Raw genomic sequence first — 19,186 nt, 5'->3', positions numbered from 1 at the left:
AGCTTGAACTGCTGCTTTAAATCCAACCTAGTGGCGGGAAACCATGAAATCACTTGGAGTTCACGACTTCCATAAAGAGGATGAAATCACCATTTAACCCTTTGGGTGCCCTTTTGATGTAGCTGCTATGTCACCGCGTCTGGGCCCATGATGTAATAGCTACGTCATAGTAATCCTGCTGGTTTTCCTAGGGGAGATGACATTCTGTGCTCCTGTGCAGGGCAGGACAGATCTATCACTACGTGGGATAGAAGGGAGGGGGTCTCCCTGTCTGTTCTGTCATCAATGAGGTAGCGATCACGTGGCTCCTCCGTCACACAAAGGGTTAAAATAACTGTTTTACTTTTGTGTATTGTGAAAGAAATCCTGTTCTGTATTTCTCCAGGAACATGTATGTGTTTGACTAATGAGGACATTATAATTACTTTGTTTTATGTGAAAGTGTTATGTTTTTTTGTTTGCTAAACGTGTTTTATGACAGTTCGCTACATTGAACCTATTAAATATGCCATTGTTGTTGGTTCACGTTCTTCCTAGAAGTGACTGCCCTTTAAATACCATTTTCCTACTCTGCTTCAGTTTAAATAAATCCTGAGATTACAAACCCATATGAGTTTGTTGTGCTACTATAGCGTGCAGTCTACTTTATCTACTAAACAAAGGAACAATATGGTATGTATTGGTTTTTATTATACAACAATATAGCTCATTGGTTTGTAACGATAAACACTTCGTATATCTTTAAAAAATTGTAAAAACAAATCTTCTGCATCCTTTCTTAGCACTTTCCAGCAAATGTGATCAAGGTGTGATTGAAATAGCTCATTAGGAACGCCCATCATTTTCTTCAAAATGCGTATTTTGGCATCCAACCATGACCTATCAATCCCTTGCGTGTTTGCTCCCGACACTAGATCCATGTAATTTTCTTGATGATTCACCGTAAAATGCCAGTAACCAATGGCATTTACATTTTCATATGCAGGCCACTCGTCGGAATGAATCACTGAACCAATTTCGCATTCCCGCTGAATACTTGATATCTCTATCACGCCGATGCATATAAAAATACCGACAATCAGAGCCTTGCTTGAGACCAATATGCAAAGTCAACTGACTATAGGAATTCAAATGAGGGTTAAACTGACAGAAGTGGACCACAGATCACCGGTAGACTGCATGCTATAGTAGTGCCGAGTTTGTAAAATCAGCCTTTTCTCCTTGCTAGCAATCCTAAGCACTCCTTTTCCTCTCACCCCACACAAGTCTTTCCCCATCTTAGGAACGCAGGGCCACACTTTTCAAAGCCTTATTTAACCAGAGGCAGCTGTTGAAATTATGGATAACTGTGGTTGCTGTCACCTTCACTACTTTTCCTAGTTTACTGGGCAGCTAATGCCAAATCTATATTCTCCAGACTATTACTCGGTGACAATTACCATCACTTGGGCTGCGCTTATAGTGCCCGCGTTGACGCTCTAAAACAAAACAATTTACTCTGTCAACCAGCGCTTATAGTAATCGCGACGGCGACGGAGCAACATTGCGTCTGGAAAATTGGTAGTCGGTTCTATTTGATTTTTTAGAGACAGTCGCCACATGTGACTGTCAAATTGCGCAGCCCGTCCTTTAGTGACATCACTGCCGACAGTCGCAAAAAAACAAATTACAACTTTCGCGGGTGGCGACGTCATAGGTCGCGTTGCCGTCGCCAGCACTAAGCACGGCCTTATTGTCTTTTCAAATCCTTGCAAAACCTCCTGAAACTACTGAAGAAACAGAAATATTCATTTTATTTATGCCCCAAGCAGCTTGTCAAATTATTTCCCCTATATCCCCTAAAGAGAAGAGTTACCCGTCTCACGTGGTTTCTCTTACTGTGTTTCTATTGCTGTTTGTGTTCTGTATCCTCCTTCCTCCCACACCCTTTATTTGCCTCCCAGGTACTGATCGGCAGGGGGTATTTTTCCTTATCCACTTTGCCTCCTCTGTTTACCAAACACTAGATTCACTAAAGTGCAATAGCCTCAATAGCACTTTAACAGCCACTCAAGTAAATGGCAATGAACATGTGATCACAGCAGCTCTTTGCACCTCTCCTCTCACTCCTGTCTTCTCATAGCCTTGTTCAGCACCATTTCTGCCCGTATGTAGCCTTAGTCTTGTTCCCCGCTGGCGGCTGCTGCAGCGCTCGCTATGGAGGCGCTGCAGGGACAAGAGCCGCCCCTCAATGGGGCCGGGCCTGATGAGAGGGCAAGTTTTTGAAAAATACATTAAAATTGAGATTGGACCTAGCGACGGAGCGATAGGCCACGCCCCCCATCACGCCCCCCTTTCTTTCCCCCTGCAGACAATGGAATTCGGATAAGCAAACAAAAGAAAAATTCGTGCGCCTGGTGATCTGTTCCTGAAACCACTCACCGTAAAATGGATTATTAAATAAATCCAAGTGTGATTTAAAAAAAAAAAAAAAAAAAAATTTTTTTTAAATAATAAATTGAATGGAAACGAAAATACACCTTGATGATGTGAGTAGTTAAATCCTATGAATACATATACTTTTATACCATTAATAGGTTATGTGACATGAACCATTAGGAGTGAGAGGGGTTAATTGTGGTTATATCACAAAAAATGGCAGACGGAACCAAAATGATCCAAACACATAAGCAGCTTCCAATGCAAGGTACCCAAACCTTGCTGAATAAGGACAATAAAGAAAACAACCAGGGAAGCGCTATATTGGTTGGGATCAGGCTCAGCAGCCAATTTTATGTATAAACCACATATAAAACAATAGCATAAAATAGCATGAATGAATACACAAAAATATAATATATAAAATGAGTAACACAAGTCTCTGCCAGTTGGAGATTGTCCAGGTGATCAGATAGGGGCATTAACTTGCACTTACATCACCTGGAGAATCTCCAACTGGCAGAGACTTGTGTTACTCATTTTATATATTATATTTTTGTGTATTCATTCATGCTATTTTATGCTATTGTTTTATATGTGGTTTATACATAAAATTGGCTGCTGAGCCTGATCCCAACCAATATAGCGCTTCCCTGGTTGTTTTCTTTAATGGAATTCGGATGCACGCGCCACCAGCCTCACGTGCAGCGCAGGCACTGGGGCTATGGCCATAGTGGTCCCTACTGCACGCGCGTCTGACTGCCTGGCGGCGCGTGCATGGGTAAAATCTGCAATCTGTGGTCTATGATCAGGGGTGAGCAAACTTTTTATGCCGAGCCCCCCTTTTCATCCATGAAATTTCTCGGGGCCCCCCTGCCTGATGTAATCAAAATCACATGACGTCAGCGCACGTGAGCTGGTTCAGCCAATGAGGGCGAACCAGCTTTGTAACGCCCCCGCCACGCGTCTACAAAAAAAGTATTTATAACACAAATTACATCACTTAAAAATAAATATTATGATATTTGTCTCATAGCGTCCCCATTTCTGCTGTATTATTAATCTCTCTCTTCCCGCCACATTAGAAGCTCACAGGACCTCTCACCCCTCTTCCAGTCTCTCCCTCTCCCTGTATTTCTCACTCCCCCTCCAGTCCCTCTCTATCCGTCCCCTCAGTGTCTCCCCCTGTGTGTCTCTCTCTTTCTTCCTCCCCCATTGTCTCACTCTCCTTCCAGCCATTGTCTCTCCCTCCCCCCAGTGTCTCTCTCGCACTCTCCCTCCAGCCATTGTCACTCCCTCCCCCCAGTGTCTCTCTCACACTCTCCCTCCAGCCATTGTGTGTCTCTCTCCCTCCTGCCAGTGTCTCCCTCCCTCCTGCCAGTGTCTCTCTCCTTCCCTCCAGTGTCTCTCTCATCCCCATGTCTCTCTTTCACCCCCTCCCCATGTAGCTCTTTCACCCCCTCCTCATGTAGCTCTTTCACCCCCCTCCCCATCTCACACTCTCACACCCCCTCATGTCACGCACACCCCTCCCCCATGTCCCAGTCCCACCCCCCCATGTCCCAGTCTCACCCCCCCATGTCCCAGTCTCACGCTCACCCCCCCATGTTGCAGCCTTTGCTCTTAAGCAGAAATGCTTTTAAGTAGAAATCTTTAAAGTAGTATGGAAGTTTAAAAAGGAAGTTGGAACCATTGATCTGCTTCTCATCTCATCTCATCTCTTGTCTTTTCTCAGGTAAAAACATCTCAAATTGTCTGTGTGTCCTGCAATCCTCATACCCTGCTGTCTATTTAACTAATTTTAGTTCAATTTAAGTAAAAACATCTCAAATTGTCTGTGTGTCCTGCAATCCTCATACCCTGCTGTCTATTTAGCTAATTTTAGTTCAATTTAGGTAAAAACATCTCAAATTGTCTGTGTGGAAATCATCCCCCTATTGCCTTAATTTAATTCATCTTTCACACTTGTGCAAGACAAAACCCAACTTTGAAAAACAATTTGGTTTAACATCCCTCACATGTGCTAATTAAGTTTGTTGTACCAACCAGGTGACTTTCTAAATGTATATAAGTAAACTTACAACAGCCATTGCTGCTTGCAGCCTTTGCTCTTAAGCAGAAATGCTTTTAAGTAGAAATCTTTAAAGTAGTATGGAAGTTTAAAAAGAAGTGGAAAAAGTGGACACAATCTACTGCTTCTGATTCCTGCATTTGAACTACGCTGGAAAGGAGGTTATCATCCCACACTGCACATCTCAACACATTGCTATTGCTGTGATGCCACCTTTACTTTTTATATTTACTGTAACCTCACTTATTTTCAAATTATGCACTTCCTTCCACCAGCCTCATCATGTCTCTAACTCTATTCATATTTCGCCATCTCTCCTTACTTCACCACTTCTCAGTTCACATGAACTCCTCTCTTACCTGCGCCCTCTGTCACCACACAGTTATGTCGCCTGCACTAAAACACACCCCTACAAATCATCCTCACACATTCTCTTTCTGTCCATGCTTCTCCTCCTTGCTTCTGGGGATATCTCTCCCAATCCTGGTCCCTGCCTTATTTCTACTTGCTCTCATCCTCGCCTTCCACATGCAACTTCTACTCCTTCTGGTGTAAACCCCTCCAACCTTATACCCATCCCCTGCCACCCTCCCTCTTCTCTCCCTTTCTCCTGTGCCCTTTGGAATGCTCGCTCCCTCTCTAACAAGTTCCTCTCTGTGCATGTCTTCTTTCTCTCTCACTCCCTGCTTCTCTTTGCTATAACTGAGACCTGGCTCACTCAGTCTGACTCTGCTCTGGAAGCTGCCCTCTCCTATGGTGGCCTTTCCTTCTCCCACACTCCACGCCCTGGTGGCAGGGGTGGAGGCGTGGGGCTCCTGCTCTCCTCTCTCTGTCGTTACAGAACAGTTTCTATTCCCCCCTCTCTTGCTTTTCCCTCCTTCGAGGCTCACACAGTCCAGATCTTCTCTCCTCTCCCGGTCCATGTGGCGGTCATCTATCGCCCACCTTCCTCTACTCATCCCCCTTCTGCCTTTCTATCTCACTTTGAATCCTGGCTCTCTTTCTTTCTCTCCTCAGACTCCCCTGTTCTTCTCCTTGGGGACTTCAACTGCCACATTGATGACCCCTCTCTCCCTTGGGCTTCCCGCTTTCTTCTCTAACCTCTTCTTTTGGCCTTCAACAGTGGACTGCAGCCAGCACCCACAAGGATGGCCACTACTTAGACCTGGTTTTCACTAAAAACTTCTCTCTCTCTGATTTCTCCATTTCCCCTTTTCCTCTCTCTGACCATCACCTCATCTCATTTTCTCTCTCTCGCTTCTCTCCATCTCCATCTCGCCCTCGTTTTTGCAGAAACCTGCGCTCTATTAACCTCCCAGCTCTTGATTCCACTTTACGCTCCTCCCTCTCCTCTCTCAGTTCTGCTTCAGACCCTGACAACCTGGTCAGGAACTACAACTCTGCCTTATCTTCCTCTCTTGATCTTCATGCCCCACTTTCTCTCTGCCGTCCTCGCCCTTCTAACCCCAGACCCTGGCTAAACTCCCACACACGCATGCTGCGTTCCTCCACTCGTTCCTCTGAACGCCTCTGGAGGAAATCTCATACGCTCGCAGACTTCATTCACTACAAATTTATGCTATCCTGTTTCAACTCTGCCCTCTTTCAGGCTAAACAAACCTACTTTTCATCACTAATCAACACACACAAGTCTAACCCACGCCGTCTCTTTTCTGTCTTTGACTCTCTACTCAGACCACCCTCAGCTGCCTCCTCTTCTTCCTCCATCTCACCTCAGGACTTTGCTGACTTTTTTAAGAAAAAGGTGGAGTCCATACGGCAGAACATCCCATCTGTTGCCTCCTCCCATCCCACAATGCTTCCCAACTCTCCTCCTGTCTTTCTTGACTCTTTTTCTGCTATCTCAGAGGAGGATGTATCACTGCTGATCTCCTCTTCTCCCTCTACCACTTGCCCTCTTGATCCCATTCGCTCCCATCTCCTAAAACCTCTTGCTCCTTCTATAATCCCTATGCTCACACAGATCTTTAACTCTTCCCTCTACTCTGGTACCTTTCCTTCATCCTTCAAGCATGCAACCGTTATACCATTACTCAAAAACAGCAAGCTTGACCCTACCTGTCCTTCTAACTATCGACCTGTCTCCCTCCTGCCTTTTGCCTCCAAACTCCTTGAACGTCTTGTATTCTCTCGATTGCTACACTTTCTCAACACCTATTCTGTACTAGACCCTCTACAATCTGGCTTCCGCACTGCTCACTCTACTGAAACAGCCCTCACTAAAATAACTGACGACCTCCACGCTGCCAAAGACAGAGGTCATTACACTCTGCTCATATTACTCGACCTCTCTGCAGCATTCGACACCGTGGACCACCCTCTTCTCCTTCACATTCTCCATACTCTTGGTACTCGGAACAAAGCTTTATCCTGGATCTCCTCTTACCTCTCCCATCGTACCTTCAGTGTCTCTTTTGCTAACACCTCCTCCTCCTCTATTGATCTCTCTGTGGGGGTACCCCAGGGCTCTGTCCTGGGACCCCTTCTCTTTTCTCTCTACACACTCTCTCTAGGTGACCTAATCACATCTTTTGGGTTTAAATATCACCTCTATGCTGACGACACACAAATTTACCTTTCAACCCCTGACCTTACACCTGCTATACAGACCAAAGTTTCTGAATGCCTCTCTGGAATATCATCCTGGATGGCCATCCGCCGACTGAAACTTAACATGGCAAAAACAGAGCTCCTTATACTACCTCCCAAACCTGGCCCTACTACATCCTTCCACATTGCTATTGGAAATACGATCATTCACCCAGTAGCCCAAGCACGCTGCCTAGGGGTCACACTTGATTCCTCTCTCTCATTCTCCTCTCATATTCAAAACGTTTCTAAAACTTGTCGCTTTTTCCTCCGCAATATCACAAAGATACGCCCTTTCCTCTGTTACTCAACTGCCAAAACTCAGACTCAGGCCCTCATTCTCTCACGTCTCGATTACTGCAACCTCCTGCTGTCCGGCCTTCCTACCTCTCACCTGTCTCCCCTACAATCTATCCTAAACACTGCTGCCAGAATCACTCTACTCTTTCCTAAATCTGTCTCAGCGTCTCCCCTGCTGAAATCCCTCTCCTGGCTTCCGATTAAATCGCGTATCTCACACTCAATTCTACTGCTCACTTTTAAAGCTTTACATTCTTCTGCCCCTCATTACATCTCAGCCCTAATTTCTCGCTATGCACCATCACGACTCTTGCATTCTTCTCAAGGATGTCTTCTTTCTACCCCCTTTGTATCTAAAGCTCTCTCCCGCCTTAAACCTTTCTCACTTTCTGCCCCACACCTCTGGAATGCCCTTCCCCTCAATACCCGACTAGCCCCCTCGCTATCCACCTTTAAGACCCACCTTAAGACACATCTGCTTAAAGAAGCATATGAGTAGCACTGGATAATCATGGACACATGACACAAAGCTTGGCCCCCTGCAGACGCACTTACTAGTATTCCCTCCTACTGTCTCTGTACGTTCTCCCTACCTACCAATTAGATTGTAAGCTCCTCGGAGCAGGGACTCCTTCCTTAATGTTACTTTTACAGTATGTCTGAAGCACTTATTCCCATGATCTGTTATTTATATTTGTTATTTATATGACATGTATTACTACTGTGAAGCGCTATGTACATTTTATGGCGCTATACAAATAAAGACATACATACATACATACATGTCACAGTTTCACACTCCCTCCCCATGTCCCAGTCTCTCACTCCCTCCCCATGTATCAGTCTCACACTCCCTCCCCATGTCTCAGTCTCACACTCCCTCCCCCATGTCCCAGTCTCACACTCACCCCCCCATGTCCCAGTCTCACACTCACTCCCCCATGTCCCAGTCTCACCCCCCATGTCCCAGTCTCACACTCACTCCCCCATGTCCCAGTCTCACCCCCCCATGTCCCAGTCTCACCCCCCCATGTCCCAGTCTCACCCCCCATGTCCCAGTCTCACCCCCCATGTCCCAGTCTCACCCCCCCATGTCCCAGTCTCACCCCCCCATGTCCCAGTCTCACCCCCCATGTCCCAGTCTCACCCCCCATGTCCCAGTCTCACCCCCCATGTCCCAGTCTCACCCCCCATGTCCCAGTCTCACCCCCCATGTCCCAGTCTCACCCCCCATGTCCCAGTCTCACCCCCCATGTCCCAGTCTCACCCCCCCATGTCCCAGTCTCACCCCCCCATGTCCCAGTCTCACCCCCCCATGTCCCAGTCTCACCCCCCCATGTCCCAGTCTCACCCCCCCATGTCCCAGTCTCACCCCACATGTCCCAGTCTCACCCCCCATGTCCCAGTCTCACCCCTCATGTCCCAGTCTCAGCCCCCCATATCCCAGTCTCAGCCCCCCATGTCCCAGTCTCACTCCCCCCCCATGTCCCAGTCTCACTCCCCCCATGTCCCAGTCTCACTCCCCCCCCATGTCCCAGTCTCACTCCCCCCCATGTCCCAGTCTCACTCCCCCCCCATGTCATGTCTCACTTCCCCCCCCATGTCCCAGTCTCACTTCCCACACCCCCATGTCCCAGTCTCACTTCCCACACCCCCATGTCCCAGTCTCACTCCCCCCCATGTCCCAGTCTCACTCCCCCCCATGTCCCAGTCTCACTCCCCCCCATGTCCCAGTTTCACTCCCCCCCATGTCCAAATCTCACTCCCCCCCATGTCCCAGTCTCACCCCCCCCATGTCCCAGTCTCACCCCCCCCATGTCCCAGTCTCACCCCCCCATGTCCGTCTCACTCCCCCCCATGTCCCAATCTCACTCCCCCCCATGTCCCAGTCTCACTCCCCCCCATGTCCCAGTCTCACTCCCCCCCCCATGTCCCAGTCTCACCCCCCATGTCCCAGTCTCACCCCCCCCATGTCCCAGTCTCACCCCCCCCATGTCCCAGTCTCACCCCCCCATGTCCCAGTCTCACCCCCCATGTCCCAGTCTCACCCCCCCCATGTCCCAGTCTCACCCCCCATGTCCCAGTCTCACCCCCCCATGTCCCAGTCTCACCCCCCCATGTCCCAGTCTCACCCCCCCCATGTCCCAGTCTCATCCCCCATGTCCCAGTCTCACCCCCCCCATGTCCCAGTCTCACCCCCCATGTCCCAGTCTCACCCCCCATGTCCCAGTCTCACCCCCCCATGTCCCAGTCTCACCCCCCCATGTCCCAGTCTCACCCCCCATGTCCCAGTCTCACCCCCCATGTCCCAGTCTCACCCCTCATGTCCCAGTCTCAGCCCCCCATATCCCTGTCTCACACTCCCATGTCCCAGTCTCACTCCCCCCCCATGTCCCAGTCTCACTCCCCCCCCCATGTCCCAGTCTCAACCCCCCCCCCCCATGTCCCAGTCTCACTCCCCCCCCCATGTCCCAGTCTCACTCCCCCCCCATGTCCCAGTCTCACTCCCCCCCCCATGTCATGTCTCACTTCCCCCCCCATGTCCCAGTCTCACTTCCCACCCCCCTATGTCCCAGTCTCACTTCCCCCCCATGTCCCAGTCTCACTCCCCCCCCCATGTCCCAGTCTCACTCCCCCCCCCATGTCCCAGTCTCACTCCCCCCCATGTCCCAATCTCACTCCCCCCCCATGTCCCAGTCTCACTCCCCCCCATGTCCCAGTCTCACTCCCCCCATATGTCCCAGTCTCACTCCCCCCATATGTCCCAGTCTCACTCCCCCCCCATGTCCCAGTGTCACTCCCCCCCATGTCCCAGTCTCACTTCCCCCCATGTCCCAGTCTCACTTCCCCCCCATGTCCCAGTCTCACTCTCCCATGTCCCAGTCTCGCCCCCCCATGTCCCAGTCTCACCCCCCTCATGTCCCAGTGCCACCCCCCTCCCCATGTCCCAGTCCCCTCCCATGTCCCAGTCCCCCCATGTCCCAATCCCCCCCCCCATGTCCCAGTCCCCCCCATGTCCCAATCCCCCCCCCCATGTCCCAGTCCCCCCCATGTCCCAGTCCCCCCCATGTCCCAGTTTCCCCCCCCCCATGTCCCAGTCCCCCCCCCATGTCCCAGTCCCCCCCATGTCCCAGTCCCCCCCCATGTCCCAGACCCCCCCCCCCCATGTCCCAGTCACACTCACCCCCTCTCCCCATGTCACACACGCTAATGCAGGAAGCAAGGAGATGCTGCAGTGTATCTGTGTACCTGTGTAGCGCCACCTAATGGCCAAAAGCAAAATTGCTGCTACAGACGGCTTTTTTTCTCTGCTCCTGGCAAAATCGCCGCTGCTTCCTGCGCCCCCCCCTAAACAATCTTGCGCCCCCCAGTTTGCGCACCGCTGGATGTGAAGCGATGGGAGGTGGGGGGGGGGGGGTGGCAGGGTGTTGCCATGACAGTGGGGGGGGGGGCAGGGGGGAGTTTCAAGCCCAAACAGACATTGTTACCTAATCGGACTGTGGCTCAAGGCTTTTTCCATAGTCCAGTTTCCAAATCAGTCCAGGGCATGTTATAAGCTCAGGTTGCTAATGGAACATATTCCTGCTACAACACCTTGTTTCATCAACCCCACTTTGTGTTTAGTTCCACCGGAAGAAAACTCACCTTTGTGTCACTTGTGTCATCTTGTCGGGGACTTTTTAATAATAAGTGTTTTAATTTATTTTTTAAGTAATAGGAAAGTAGTCACTGGTGTGGCCTGTGGCTCCCATTCCAATCAAACTGTGGGTACATACAAGGGAGCCATCGTATATACATTGCTCTCCATTAACTTCTGTTCTCCTCAAACTGTAGAGAAGAAACAAACATTATTAACAATTTGTATCTTTTTTCAGCTCTTGTATAAAATAGACATTACTTTGAGATCTCACTAACTGCCCGAATTTTAGGTTTGTAAATTGTGCGAGAAACGAGGAAGAACAGAACCTTGTGGCGTTCCAGTACCACAGGAAAATCTACTACAGAACCTGCACAGACCTCCCCCCACACACAGAGCTCCTGGTCTGGAGATGAATATGGGAAAGAGCTTGGTCTCAAGGGGGTTACACTGTGGAAAAGTAACGCGCCAGCACAAGGTAATCAGGAATGTGTGTTATGTGGTTTTTACATCTTTATTGTCTTATTTCTGATGTTAAATTACAAATAATGATAGATCTGCATACACCATTACGGGTCAACTAGAACTTAATATCACTAAACCTGTTTAAAACCAGAGACAGAACATGAAACACAGACAGAGCTGAGTGCTACATCCTGTGACACAAATACACAGTACAGTGCCTTAATATATATATCTTATCTATATATATATTTCTCAAACCATTGTATGCGTGTCTTTTTGTCCTGTGTCTCCCTGTGTCTAGGGGCAATCGCATTGGACCTTTGGCCCGTCACTCCGCCTCAGGCCAATGAGATGGCTCCCTTGGCCCGCCCGCCCGCCCCCGCACACCTCCCATTGGCCGGTGATGTCTAACAGTGACACACACACACACACCAGCTGGCGCCACCTCCCGCCCAGGTAAGTAACTAAACCGCCGCCTCCCCTCCCAGCGCACACGCCTGCCGCCGCCTCAAACCCCTGTGCCTCCCGCTGCCTCACACCCCTGTGTCTCCCCTCCCAGCGAACACCTCTGCCGCCGGGGCCTCCAAACCCTGCGCCTCCCCTCCCAGCGCAAAACCTCTGTGCCTCCCCTCCTAGCGCAAAACCCCTGTGCCTCCCAGCGCAAAACCCCTGTGCCTGCCTCTGCCCTCCCTTCCCGCATTGCCTCCAAGCTCACACCCCGGCCGCTAGAGTCAGCGGGGGAGCGGCCACAACACACTGCCTCCCACCTCAGATCCGCATGGGAGCGGGCGGACGGGTGAGGGAGCGGACGACGCATGCACGCTGACATTCTCTCAACTGACCACAGGGGCGCTATCCCACTTCTAACACATATGTAACAGAGCGGCCTTGTAGATGTGGTCGGGAAGGAGCTCACACACCACTTTCTTGTAACAAAAGTTCTTTATTCCCCGTATCAGGGTTTGCAGCAATTCGGTAACAAAACAGTATTTAACTTAAATAGCATACGTCTGCAAAACAACCGGACAGTACCTAATCGCTGGTATCCAAAAGGCAGTTCATGCTATCCCCCTGACAGGCTCCCTGCAGCCTGTTCCCTCACAGGCTGAGAACAAAAGGAGAGAGTGTGGGAAGTTTGCTGCCGGCTTTTTAAACCTCCCATTTCCAATCAGCTTGCAAACCTACAAGCCGGGGTGTGGTTTTTCCTGGTCTGCTCAGATGAGAGTTTTAACCCTATACACTCAAAACCTCCCATAAAAAAGTGCCTTATTATCGTGCAATGAATCAGCGTTGCAGCCCAAAAATAAAGCACTTTTTATCGGACCTGTTAAAAGCATCAGATCCGATACAAAACAGGCATAATACCACATTTTCAAGTAAAAACTGCCATTCAAGTTCCTGTTTTTCCTATGTATATAATGGCCAATATACTGCCTATTATATACATAGGAAAATAGAAACAAGGCAGAGCACTGCCAAAATTGCAAGGAGGAGGCTCACATTAATAAAATTAAAAAGATTTTATTGGATCAAATAGGACCCTCGATACAAAAATAACACACCTACGCATTTCGGGCTTGCACGCCCTTTATCAAGGTGTCATTCACAACAGTTAAAATTAGCATTTTTATGTTTACATTTTCGCGTCAGTGGGTGACGTCACGTGTCACCGACCAATGAGCTTCGTGCGTATTCACAAATTTGAAAAAAACCAACTTTATTGAATAATTTCATTTAAACAACCCATGTCTATGGATCGGTGAAAGCGCGCTGTCATCCTAATTCTACCAGCCATGCAAACTATGCATGGAGGGGCACAATCTTATACATACAGTAGTATCAGGGAGCACTTAAGGAGATCTATACCTAGAGAGCAAGCATATAAACAACTCACACACTGGTATCTATTATGCAAATGAAACAAATGCCAGAAGAACCATTAAAAACAAGCAATATGGTACACAGATAAAGATCAATAAATAAAGAATAAAAGACAAATAGTAAAAAATAGAACGGAAATTGAATAACAAAGAAATTCTTTTACAGAAAACAATAATAATATATGATCAAAATACTTTATAAATAATAAACAATTTAAATAATAATACAGGCATACCCCACATTAACGTACGCAATGGGACCGGAGCATGTATGTAAAGGGAAAATGTACTTAAAGTGAAGCACTGCCTTTTTTCCACTTATCAATGCATGTACTGTACTGCAATCGTCATATACGTGCATAACTGATGTAAATAACGCATTTCTAACAGGCTCTATAGTCTCCTCGCTTGCGCACAGCTTCGGTACAGGTAGGGAGCCGGTATTGCTGCTCAGGACGTGCTGACAGGCGCATGCGCGAGCTGCTGTTTGCCTATTGAGCGATATGTCCTTACTCGCGAGTGTACTTAAAGTGAGTGTCCTTAAACCGGGGTATGCCTGTACTGTGTATCCAAAGGCGTATCCAGGGTAATGATACAAAGTTTATGACGTTATATGGATACAATTAACTCTTAAAGCACCAGTTCTCACTTCTACCATAATATACAAAGGTAAGATGAGCTAAACCAACATGGAATAGATGATAAAATAGTTGTTGAAATACGTTACAGTACATATTAACCCATTAGGGTCAACTAGTCATCGGTTTCTAGTGGCGATAAATGGTAACCCAGTAATTAATAAATACATCATCAATATTAAAATACATTAATAACCTCCCTCAGTGGCTAACCGCTAAGGTAATGAAAGGAGTTGGTGGATGTACCATGTGATGAATGCCCTTTTTTGGGTGCTGGGTGTAATGCTTGCCCTCACCACAAACAAGGCCGGACCCCGGTACTGTTGTGGGAAGATATGACACCATGCACCCACGGCAACGGGCCAGGCCCGGTAGGCGGATAGTCTGTAATGCCGGGTTGGGTTGGACAAGGTGGGATAGTAGAATACTTGCTGGGTCGTGGGTCAGAGCCAGAAGAGAGGTATGAGCTCGAGTGCTGTGGTCCAGGGTTGGAGCCAGGAGAATGGTCAGTGTTGGAGAGCAGCGGATGGTCAGGAGGTAGCCGAGGTCGAATTCCAGAGAAGGGTCCTAAGTTCAAGCCGGGTCGGTACACAGGAGAGAAGGCAACGAGAGGTTAAAGCACAAGGCAAGGCAGAGATGTGGAAATGCAAGGTAACCATAGAACTATGCTCAGCAAAGTGTGGGGGTGAAAGCAGGAACTAAATAGCAGGGCTGGACGATTAGGGCTGCGGAGCGGAACGGAGGCGCCACTTCTGCGGAGGCAGAGGCTGGTTCTCAGATGCAGGAGACAGGGAGAACAGCTGATCTGCTTGCCGCGTGGCTTGTGGTGCCATCGCTGTCCTCTAGGGGCTGAATAGGGAAGCTATAGGACTTGTGCAGCACAGAGAGTTCATCCTCCTTGGAATTGCTGTTCATGTGCTAACTAATTAAGCTAATCAGCCTGCTCTGACTAGTCAGGAAGTGCTTTAAAAGGCTGGAACCTGCAAGGCACAGTGAAACTATTTTTCCCCAGAGAAGGAGGGAAGACAGAGGAGCTACCCAGCTACAAGAAGCTGGTTAAAGAAGCTGGTAGAGAGTGAGAGACACTGCTGAGAGTGACAGCGAGTATGGAGGTGCAGTGACGGGGCTGTGTGTGGGATTGTGGTCTGGGACCCATCATGGATGCAGCTTCATGTGGAGTGAAAGGAGTAAGACTGCTGAGTAATGCAGCTAAAGGAAAGAAAAGTTTGTCTACAGAAACAGAGATAAAAATGATGACAGTGTTAAGTAAAATGAATAAACAGAAGGAAAAGTCAGCAGAGAGCAGAGCCAAAAAAGTGGATGAAAACATGAGCAGTGAGCCAGAGGAAGGTACGACGGGTATGTCCTCAGATGAGGCACCTGAGAGCCCCAATCCCCAGGCACAGGGGCTGAGAAGCTCTCTGGAGAGAGGCCCAGAGATCTTCCTGAGAGAGGAGAGGAAAGATGATGCAGTATGTAACCCCAGCAGTGTTTGCAGGAACCAATACTGCTCCCCAGGGCAGGATGGGTCTCACAAACACAAGACCCAGATACCCATAGCAGAAATAGAGCCTGAGAAAGCAGAGAAGCAAGAAACAGCAGCTCACATCCCTGAGCATGGAGTCCCAGGTACAGACAGCGTGTGTGTGATTAGTGAGACCTCACTATCTGGGAGCAGTCTGTGTGATGCAAACATTGATCAACTGGCACTATCACAGAGCAGCCAAAGTGCTTCAAACAATGCAGAAGTGGCACTATCAGAGAGGAGCCAGAGTGGTGAAATTACTGAACCTGCACAAGAGCCAGAAAACAGCTCCAAGAAAGCACAGTCTGTGCATAGTGCGGGGGACGGAGTAAGGGGAGGAGCTGCAGCTGTTACCTGTGCAGCCTCAGGAGAAAACACTACAGAGGAGATTCCTGCCACAGAGGAAGCAGCCAGCAGCAGCAGCGGAGGACAAAGGCCACCACCAGCCACAGACGTTGCAGCACAGAGGCCACCACCAGCCACAGACGGTGCAGCACAGAGGCCGCCACAGATGGTGCAGCACAGAGGAGCATCCCGGGAGAATCTGGAGAGAGACCAAAGAGAGCAGAAGGCAGGCAGAGCACGGGGTCCGCATGGAGAGGTGTCGGTCCAGGGTCCAGCAGTTAACCTCAATTCCCAAGCCCCACAGCCAAATGGATAAATGTGGTGAGACTGCAATATAAAGGTACTGGGGAAATCCCTGATAAATGCTTTATTGGTAAAGTCCTTCTGAAGGAATCTATGGGGTTTCAGGCCTAAGACATGTTTGCCTTCATACACACTCCAGGTAACAGAGAGTATGATGTAAGCTTCAAAAGGGGGGATTTGTTAGAAGCTTTCTGGCATAGATTTGAGGACTTGAAATTAACACTTGGTTACATAGTTACATAGTAGATGAGGTTGAAAAAAGACTTACGTCCAAGTTCAACCTATGCTAAATTTAGACAACATATACTTTATCCTTTATCTATACTTACTTATTGATCCAGAGGAAGGCAAACAAAACCCCCCAGAGTCATATCATCCAATGATGTCTCATACGGGGGAAAATAAATTCTTTCCTGACTCCAAGAATTGGCAATCGGATTAATCCCTGGATCAACATATTTCCCATGTATACTTATTTGGTATATCCCTGTATACCTTTCCTATCTAAAAAGATGTCCAACAAATCTATTGTATCTGCCATCACAGTCTCCATGGATAATGAATTCCACATTTTAACTGCCATTACTGTAAAGAACCCTTTCCTTTGTTGCTGGTGAAATCTCCTTTCCTCCAACCTTAAGGGATTGCCCGAGTCCTTTGTACTGCCCGTGGGATGAATAGTTCTTTTGAAAGCTCCTTGTATTGTCCCTGAATATATTTGTATATAGTTATCATATCCCCTCTTAGACGTCTCTTTTCTGATGTAAATAAATCTAATTTAGCTAGCCTCTCCTCATAAGTTAGATTGTCCATCCCCTTTATTAATTTGGTGGCTCTTCTTTGGACTCTCTCTAGTTCCTTAATGTATTTTCTTAGGATTGGTGCCCCAAATTGTACTCCATATTCAAGGTGAGGTCTTACTAATGCTTTGTAAAGGGGCATAATAATGTTTACTTCCCTTCCATCTATTGCCCGTTTGATGCAAGATAAGCTCTTGTTTGCCTTTGCAGCTACTGCATGACTTTGGGCACTATGGCTTAGCCTGCTGTCTACAAGCACTCCTAAATCCTTCTCCATCAACGATTCCCCCAATTTATCCCCATTTAATTTGTAATTCGCCTTTTTATTCTTGCATGCCAAATGCATAACCTTACATTTATCTGTATTAAACCTCATCTGCCCTTTTCCTGCCCACGTTTCCAGTCTCTCGAAGTCCTTCTGAAGAAAAATTACATCCTGCTCTGATTCTATTACCTTACACAATTTAGTATCATCAGCAAAGATGTAGACTTTGCTCTCGATCCCAACCTCAAGGTCATTAATAAACAAGTTAAAAAGCAGGGGTCCCAGTACCGATCCTTGAGGTACTCCACTCACGACTTTAGCCCAACCTGAAAAAGTTCCATTTATGACAACCCTCTGTTGTCTGTCCTTTAACCAGTTTTCAATCCACGTGCATATATTATTACTGAGTCCAATTTTCTTTATTTTGTACACCAACCTCTTGTGTGAAACCGTATCAAAAGCCTTTGCAAAATCTAAGTAGACTACGTAAACTGCATTACCCTGGTCTAAATTCCTACTTACCTCCTCAAAGAAACAAATAAGGTTAGTTTGGCATGATCTATCCTTCATAAATCCATGCTGACTATTACTAATAATTTTATTTTCCATTGGGTATTCCTGAATATTATCCCGTATTAAACCTTCAAGAAGTTTCCCCACTATTGAAGTTAGGCTTACAGGTCTGTAATTCCCCGGTTGTGATCTAGCTCCCTTTTTTAAATATAGGCACCATGTCTGCTTTACGCCAATTTTTTTGGTACTGAACCTGTAGAAATGAAGTCCTTGAATATTAAATATAATGGTTTTGCTATTACTGAGCTTAACTCCTTGAGAACTCGTGGATGTATGCCATCGGGGCCAGGTGCCTTATTTACTTTAATTTTTTTCAAGTCGCTTATGAATTTCTTCCTCAGTTAACCAATTGTTCATTAATATGGAGGTTGTGGCTTCCTCCTGCGGCACTACTATTGAACTTGATTCTTCCCTGGTAAACACAGAGGCAAAGAATTTGTTTAATACCTCTGCTTTTTCCTTATCTCCAATAATCTGTCTACCCATCTCACACTGAAAGGGTCCTATATTTTCTTTTCTCATTTTTTTGTTATTAAGGTACTTAAAGAACATTTTAGGGTTGACCTTACTTTCTATTGCAATCCTTATTTCATTATCCATTTTCGCTAATTTGATTGCCCTTTTGCAATTTTTGTGACATTCCTTATAATTCTGATACGATGTCTCCGTCCCTTCTGACTTAAAGAATCTAAACGCCTTCCTCTTCTTGTCCATTTCCTCCCCTACCTGTTTATTTAGTCACATTGGTTTTGACTTATTTCTTTTATACTTATTACCCAAGGGTATACACTGATAAGTGTGCTTTTCTAGCAATGTTTTAAAGACTGCCCATTTATCTTCTACATTTTTCCCTGCAAAAACATCATCCCAGTGTATTACTTGTAGATTAGACCTCAGTTTATTAAAATCTGCCTTTCTAAAGTTGAAGGTCTTTGTTGAACCCAAGTAATCTGTTTTTTGATAAATTATTTCAAATGAGACCATGTTATGATCACTGTTACCCAAATGTTCCAGAACTTGAATATTTGTTATTACTTCTACATTGTTTGATATGACCAAATCCAGTACTGCCCCTCTCCTGGTTGGTTCCTCAATAATTTGAGTCATATAATTAATTGTCTTTAAGCACCCCCAAAAACCTGTTTCCTTTTGTTGTAATGCTAATCTCATTGCCCCAGTCTGTCTGGATAATTAAAATCCCCCATTATGCAAACATGACCTAGTTTTGATGCATTCTCCATTTGCAAATGTATTTTAACGTCCTCAATCTCGCAGATATTTGGTGGTTTATAGCATATTCCCACAAACATTTTCTTTATACTTTTACCTCCACTGCTAATTTTTATCCACGAAGTC

The 19,186-nt window shown here is 47.1% G+C and overlaps 1 protein-coding gene across 2 annotated transcripts in view; it reads left to right on the top strand.

Moving 5' to 3' along the window:
* LOC142466743 (uncharacterized) overlaps nt 1-19,186 on the top strand; it is a 78,675-nt gene that overhangs the window by 1,212 nt on the left and 58,277 nt on the right. The window contains exons 2-3 of one of the 2 annotated variants that reach the window (XM_075572104.1): nt 11,329-11,514; nt 11,803-11,957. The gene's annotated coding sequence lies outside the window, so the exon portion shown is untranslated. The remainder of the gene's footprint in view (nt 1-11,328; nt 11,515-11,802; nt 11,958-19,186) is intronic. The other variant, XM_075572103.1, reaches the window with a different exon arrangement.

Source organism: Ascaphus truei, chromosome 15 (genome assembly GCF_040206685.1).
Source record: "Ascaphus truei isolate aAscTru1 chromosome 15, aAscTru1.hap1, whole genome shotgun sequence".
Classification (NCBI taxonomy): domain Eukaryota; kingdom Metazoa; phylum Chordata; class Amphibia; order Anura; family Ascaphidae; genus Ascaphus; species Ascaphus truei.
This window is presented reverse-complemented; position numbering and strand designations above follow the sequence as displayed.